The following is a 7,304-nucleotide window of genomic DNA, read 5'->3' as shown; positions in this document are numbered from 1 at the left end:
AGATTGTATTTTCTGTCTGGAATGCTCCTCTCCTTCCTCTTCCTATGTCCTCTAGGCATACAAAATACATCTATTTTGTACACATACTCTTTGTACAGAGGTCAGTTTAATGCCCTGCATATCCCCCATGCTTTGTGATGGCTCTTTCCTCTCAACTTTTGAAGCATTTATTTTCTATGCCATTCATTTAATCCTAAGAATCACAGAATTTCAGGAAACTCAGGATTCAACTAGGTCAGTCCATACTGGAGCAGGAATCTCCTGCACAACAGGTGTTCATTGAACTTGAATGTGAACTTGAATGAACTTGAATTTGAATGTCTCCAGTGCAATAGAGCTCACTAGTTCCTGAAGCAACCCACTCCACTTTTATATAATATGGAAAATTTTCCTTCTAGTGCATGGGAATCACCTTTCTATAATATTTATTAATAACATTTTGATTCTCAGACTGTCATATATGCTTCTTTTTTTCTCTTGTCACTTGTTCATTTCCTTTATTTATACAAAATAATGAATGATGATGCTCTGGCTGATATTAGTTGAATCATAGTTCTGACAAATTATTTCATCCTAAAACATCTACTTGTAGGTTTGGGACTAGTGGCCTTAACCTCAGGGAACCTCTGTTCTGGCAACTTAGAGTTTGGCTGCCTTCATGTATGGGCTTGGTAGCCTTGGAAACATTGTGATTGTTGACCTGAAAGTTAGTTTTATTAAACTTGGCTTTGAATTTTGTAACCTTGAGACCAGACTTGGTGATTTTGGTTTTGGACCTGGTAATCTTGGAATTAGTCTTGGAGATTTAGGTTTCAGGCTTAGTAGGCTTGGGATCAGACTTGGTGGGGTCAGTAGGTTTACTAACCTTTGGTTCAGTGGACTTGATAACCTCAGGGTGAGTGGGTGTGGTAACTTTGAAACAAGAAGTTGTAGTAACCTTAGAGTCAGCATTGGTGACCTTGGGACCTAGAAATTTTGTGTCAACTTTAGAACCTGGACATTTGGTGGCAATATTGGGGTGGTTTATCTAGTGGTGACCTAAGGACCTGTGGACTTAGTGATCTTGATCCTGAAAAGCTTAGTTTAAGGAATCTCGGTGTTAGGACCTCAGTTGGTCTCTTCTAAGGTATTGATGGTTTTGGCTACATGGACTTTCATCTTCTTCAGTCTTTCTTGTTATGCTTCTTAGCAAATCACATATTTCTCAGAAACCTGGGGTTGATCTCTTATTTATTTATTTTTAGATTCATTCATTCATTTCCACAAAATTTTGAGTTCCAATTTTTCTCCCCATCTTTCCCCTCCCCCACCCCATAATACCTTGCATTCTGACTACCTCTTCCCTCAATGTATCCTCCTTTCTATCACACACCATCCTTCCCTTATCCTCATCTTCTCTCTTTTCTTGTAGGGAAAGATAAATTTCTATACTCCATTACCTGTATTTCTTATTTCTCAGTTATATGCAATAATAATTCTCAGCATTTGTTTCTAATACTTTGATTTCCAACTTCTCTCTCTCCCTCTCTTCATACCCATCCTCACTGAGAAGGCAAGCAATTCAATACAGGCTATATATGTGTGGTTTTGCAAAAGACTACCATAATAGTCATGTTGTGTAAGACTAACTAGATTGCCCTCCATCCTACCCTGTCCCCCCCTTTTTTTCTATTCTCTCATTTGACCTTGTCCCTTCCCAAAAGTGTTTACTTCTAGTTGCTCTCTTCTCCCATTTGCCCTCACTTCTATCACCCTACTTGTCCCCTTCTCTCCTACTTTGCTGTAGTGTAAGATAGATTTTCATACCAAATTTAGTGAGCATGTTAGTCCCTCCTTAAGCCATATGTGAAAAGAGTGAGCTTCACTTTCCCCCTCTCATCTCCTCCTTTTTTTCCTTCATTGAACAAGATTTTTCTTATCTCTTTTATGAGTTATAACCTGCCCCATTTCCATTTCTCCCTTTCTCCTCCCAATATTTTCCTCTCTCACCCCTTAATTTAATTTTTTTATGGATATCATCTCTTCTGATTCAACTCAACCTGTACTCTGTGTGTGTGTGTGTGTGTGTGTGTGTGTGTGTGTGTGTAATCCTTCCATCTACCCAAATACTGAGAAAAGTCTCGAGTTACAAATATTATCTTTCCATGTAGGAATGTAAACAGTTCAGCTTTACAAAGTCCTTTATGATTTCTCTTTCCTGTTTACCTTTTCATGCTTCTCTTGTTTCTTATGTTTGGAAGTCAAATTTTCTATTCAGTTCTGGTCTCTTCATTATGAGTGCTGCCTACCATTGCTGCTGCTGCTGCTGCTGTCGCCTCTGCTGGAGGGGCACTGCACTGACCTTTGGAGCTTTCTTTGTTGCTTGTGGGTGGAGGGATCTGGGACCCTCCCTGCTGGGAATTCTGCCCTGGAGGTCTGTTCAGATCCTGTTCCTCACAGTGCTGCATGGCCGGGGTTAGGCTCCGCTCTGCTCAGCGTCCAGTGAGATAGACCTTTCCTGTCAGCCTTCTAGGTTACCTTTGGCTGGAAACCTCTTTCACTCTGTTGTTCTGTGGCTTCTGCTGTCCTAGAATTAGTTGAGAATCATTTTTTACAGGTATTTTGTGAGCTGTGGGGGAAGTGCTAGAGTATATATGTCTTTCTACTCCGCCATCTTGACTCCGCTCCTGGTCAACCTCTTTTAGAGATTTGAATCTCTGTGACATGGGTTCCCTGGTACCATTTCTATGTTATTTGAGTGATGCTTGTTTTCAGTTGTGGTCATTTTTATCTTGCTGCCTGCTGTGCCAGGTGCTCCAGAGACTCAGAGAGACTAAGAAAGAGAAGTACTGATGTCTCATAAAGGATAACCTTTTCCATAATGCTGATCATGTTACTGACATGATCATGTGAGGATTCCTTCTTTATCTATTTTTAAAATAGTTTATGTAGTATTGGAATTAATTGTTCCATTAATTTTGGTAAAATTCAGTTGTAAATTCATCTGAGAATTTTTTTTAGGAAGCTCATTTATGGCTCATTCAGTTAATTTTTGTAAGATAGGGTTATATAAGTATTCTATTTCCTTTGTTAATCTGGGAAATTTATATTTATGTAAATATTTATCTATTTCACTTAGACTATCAAGTTTACTGGCATACAATTAGGCAAAATAATTCCTAATAATTGCTTTCGTCTTATCTTCATTGATAATAAATTCATCCTTTTCATTTTTCATGCTGGTAATTTGATTTTCTTCTTTCATTTTTTTGAATCAAATTAACCAAAAATTTATCTACTTTCTTTTTTCCCCATGAAACCAGCTCCTGGCTTTATTCGTTAGTTCAGTTTTTGTTTGTTTATTTTTACTTTCAATATTAATAATCTCTACTTTGATTTTCAGAATGTGCATTTTGGTGCATTAATTGAGGATTTTTATTTTGTTCTTCTAATTTTTTTAGTTACATGCCCAATTGATTGATCTGTTCTTTCTCTGTTTTACTGATATACATAATAGAGATATAAAATTTCCTCCAAACACTGTTTTGGCTGCATCCCACAGATTTTGATATATTGTCTTATTAATGTCATTTTCTTTAATGAAATTTTGATTTCATTAAATATTGATTATTTCTATGATTTGTTTTTTGTTCCATTCATTCTTTGGGATTAGATCATTTAGTTTTCCAATTAATTTTTAATCTATACTTCCATGACCCTTTATTGAATGTAATTTTTATTGCATTATGGTTTGAAAAGGTTACATTTCACATTTCTCCATTTGTTTTTGAGGCTTTTAATGCCCTAATACATGATTAGTTTTTGAAGGTGCCATATACAGCTGAGAAAAAGGTACATTCCTTTCTATTCCATTTCAATTTTCTCCAGAAGTATCATATCTAACATTTCTAAGATTCTATTCATCTTTTTAACTTTATTCTTATTCACTTTATGGTTAGATTTATCTGAGAGGAAAGTTAAATTCCCTCACTAGTATAGTTTTATTGCCTTTTTCCTTTAATTTATTTAACTTTTCCTTTAAGAATTTGGATGCTATGCCATTTGCTACACATATCTTTAGTATTGACACAACTTCATTGTCTATGATGCCTTTTAGCAAGGTGTAGTTTCCCTGCTTGCTTCTTTTAATTAGGTTTATTTTTGCTTTTGCTTTATCAAAATCATGAATGCTACCCCTGACTTTTTTACTTCAGCTGAACCATAATTGATTCTTCTCCAGCCCCTTGTTTTAACTGTGTGTGTTTCTCTATCACATATTGTTGGATTCTGCTATCTGCTTTTGTTTTATGGGTGAGTTCATCCCATTCACATTTATAGTTATGATTACTAAATGTGCATTTCCCTCTATCCTAATTTTTCTCTGTTTTTCTCTTTTTTTTATTCTATCCTTCTTCAAAAATCTGTTTTGTTTCGGACCATTGCCTTCCTTTGTCTTCTCTTTCTTTCATCACCTCCCCCACCCCATCCCCCTGCCCTTTTCCTTCCCCTCCTACTTTCCTGTTGGGTAAGATAGAGTTCTACGCACAACTGAATGTATAAATATATGTGTGTATATAAATATGTATGTGTATATACATTACATATAAATACATGTGTATATATACCTACACACATGTATGTATGTACAGGTACATGTGTGTTTTTATACTTACATATATGTGTACACATACAATTTCCCTATTTTTGAGCCAGTTTAGGTGAGAATAAGGCTCAAGTATCACCTGTACCTCTACTCCCCCATTTTCCTATTCATTGTAAAACATTTTTCTTTCATGCTTCTTTTGCATAGAATAATTTCCCCCATTCTTTCTCTCTCTTTTCCCTTCTCCCAAGGCATCCCTTTTTCTCATCTATCAATTTTTTTACATCATTTGAACATAATCAATTCACTCTTTTCCCCATACTTAATAGTATTTTAAGTTTTCCAATTACATGTAAAGATAGTTTTCAAAATCAATTCCCTCTTGTCCCCTCTATCTATGTTGAGTGCTGTTAACTGACCTAATAATGCTAAAGTTCTTAGGAGTAGCATGTCATTTTCTAATATAGGAATGCAAATAGTTTAATTTTATTGAGTCCCTTGTAATTTTTCTTTCATTTTGCCTTTTTATGCCTTTCTTATCTTGTACCTGAAAATTTTCATCAGCTTGATAATGCTTGAAATTCTTGAAAGTCTTCTATTTCACTAAATATCCATTTTTTTTTTTTACTTCAGAATATATTCAGTTTTGCTGGGTAGAGCATCTTGGGTGTAAACATGGCTCTTTTGCATTCTGGAACATCATATTTCAAACTCTTTGCATGTTTAACATTGTAGCTTCTAAATCTTGTGTGATCCTGAAATGAGGTTCCATGGCATATGAATGGTTTCCTTTTGGGTGCTTAAAATATTTTCTCTTAAAGTATAAAGAACGCTGGGAGTTCTGGAATTTTGGAATTTTCCCTTTGGGATTTCTTTCAGTGGGGGACTGGTAATTTCTTGTAATTTTAATTTTACCCTCTGGTTCTAGGATATAGGATTTTCCTTTATTAATTCTTGAAATATGATGTCTAAGGTCTTTTTTTGATGATGGCTTTGGGGTAGTCCAGTAATACTTAAATTATATCTCCTTGATCTGTTTTCTATGTCAGTTATTTTTCTGACATTTCACATTTGTATTTTTCATTCTTTTGACTTTGTTTTATTGCATCTTGATGTCTTATGGAGTCATTAGTTTCTACTTTCCCAATTCTAATTTTGAAGTAATTATTTTCTTCAGTGAGCTTTTGTATCTGTTTTTCCATTTGGCCAATTCTGCTTTTAAAGAGTTATTTTCATCAATGAATTTTTTTTACCTTTTTTTTCATTCAACCAATTCTATTTTTAAGATGTTATTTTCTTCAGTATTTTTTGTGCCTCTTTTGCCAAGCTGTTAATTGTCTTTTCATAATTTTCTTCCCTCACCCCAGTTTCTTCACCAATTTTTTTCTCTAGCACTCTAATTTTGAAAATGATTTTTTAGCTCTTACAGGTATTCTTGTTGGGCTTGGATCTAGTACATATTTTTCCTTTGAGGCTTTGCTTGTAGCTGTTTGGACTTCATTGTTTTCTTATGAGGTTGTGTCTTGATCTTCCCTGTCACCATATCAGCTTTTAATGGTCAGATTATTTTGTTTGTTTTGTTGTTGTTTGCTCATTTTTCCACCCTATTTCTTTACCTTGAATTTATGGTAAAGTTGGTTTCTGTTCCCAATGTGGAGGGGAGAAGGGCTTCAGTCTTTTTTCACACTGTTGTTTTCAGTGCTAGTTCTGGAGGGTTTAGAAGTTTTCAATGTTTCTTAGCTGGTGTGATCTGGGAAGAGGTATAGTTACTGTTCTCCTGGTCCTTACACAGAAAGGGCCCCTAATCTCTTTGGATTGCAAATGATACTGCCCCTCTAGGTCCCTGCTCCCTTGGTATTAGAAGCTCCTCAGGCTCCCTGATCCCTTGTGCCAAAAAGCAATACTGGGAGCCGCTCAGGGTGCCTGCTCACTCTTGACTGAAAATGCTTTTCTCTGCCCTTGAACTGTGACCCAAGAGTGGGTATAGGTAATGATGCTGCCAAACAGCTATCACAGTGCTAGCACAGGGGTCCCCTGTAATTTCTTTCTGACCAGTTGCCAGATCCCCTTACCATCTCTGACTTGAGAGTTCCTGAAGCTATGCTACTTCTATAGCCATCACTTAGTCCCATCACTGATGTTTCATCCGTGTGGGCTCTTCATCAGCCTCCACCCCTGTGTCACAGATCTCTCCTGACCTCCTAAGTTGTGTTGGGTTAAAAGAATGTCTCACTCTGAACTTTTTGTTGACTTTACCACTGCAGATTCTGATTTGAAGCTTTATTTTAAAGTTGTTGAGAGGGGAATGTTGGAAGAGCTCAGTTGAGTGATTCTTCTACTCTCCAATCTTGGCTACTCTCCTGGAGATCTGTCCCTCACATTCTTCTGGTATCTTCTTGATTCATCTTGTATCACTCACATAATGGATGAACATAATGGATGCTCAGGCAATATTTGGTAATCGTCTAGGTATTTGTTTTTTTAGTTCTCTCTCTCTCTCTCTCACTCACTCTCTTTCCTCTCTCTGTCTCTCTCTCTCCTCTCTCTCTGTCTCTGTCTTTGTCTCTCTCTGTCTCTTTTTCTCTCTCTGTCTCTGTTTCTGCTTCTGTTTCTTTCCATCTTTCTCTCTCTCCCTTCCTTTCTCTCCATTTGAATTTTTCCTATTTCTAACATTAAGCTTTCAACATCTTGATGCCTGAAACCATCTTCTAATGTTTAGTAA

The sequence above is a fragment of the Notamacropus eugenii genome, chromosome 1 (genome assembly GCF_028372415.1).
Source record: "Notamacropus eugenii isolate mMacEug1 chromosome 1, mMacEug1.pri_v2, whole genome shotgun sequence".
Lineage (NCBI taxonomy): Eukaryota > Metazoa > Chordata > Mammalia > Diprotodontia > Macropodidae > Notamacropus > Notamacropus eugenii.
Note: the sequence above shows the minus strand (reverse complement) of the source record.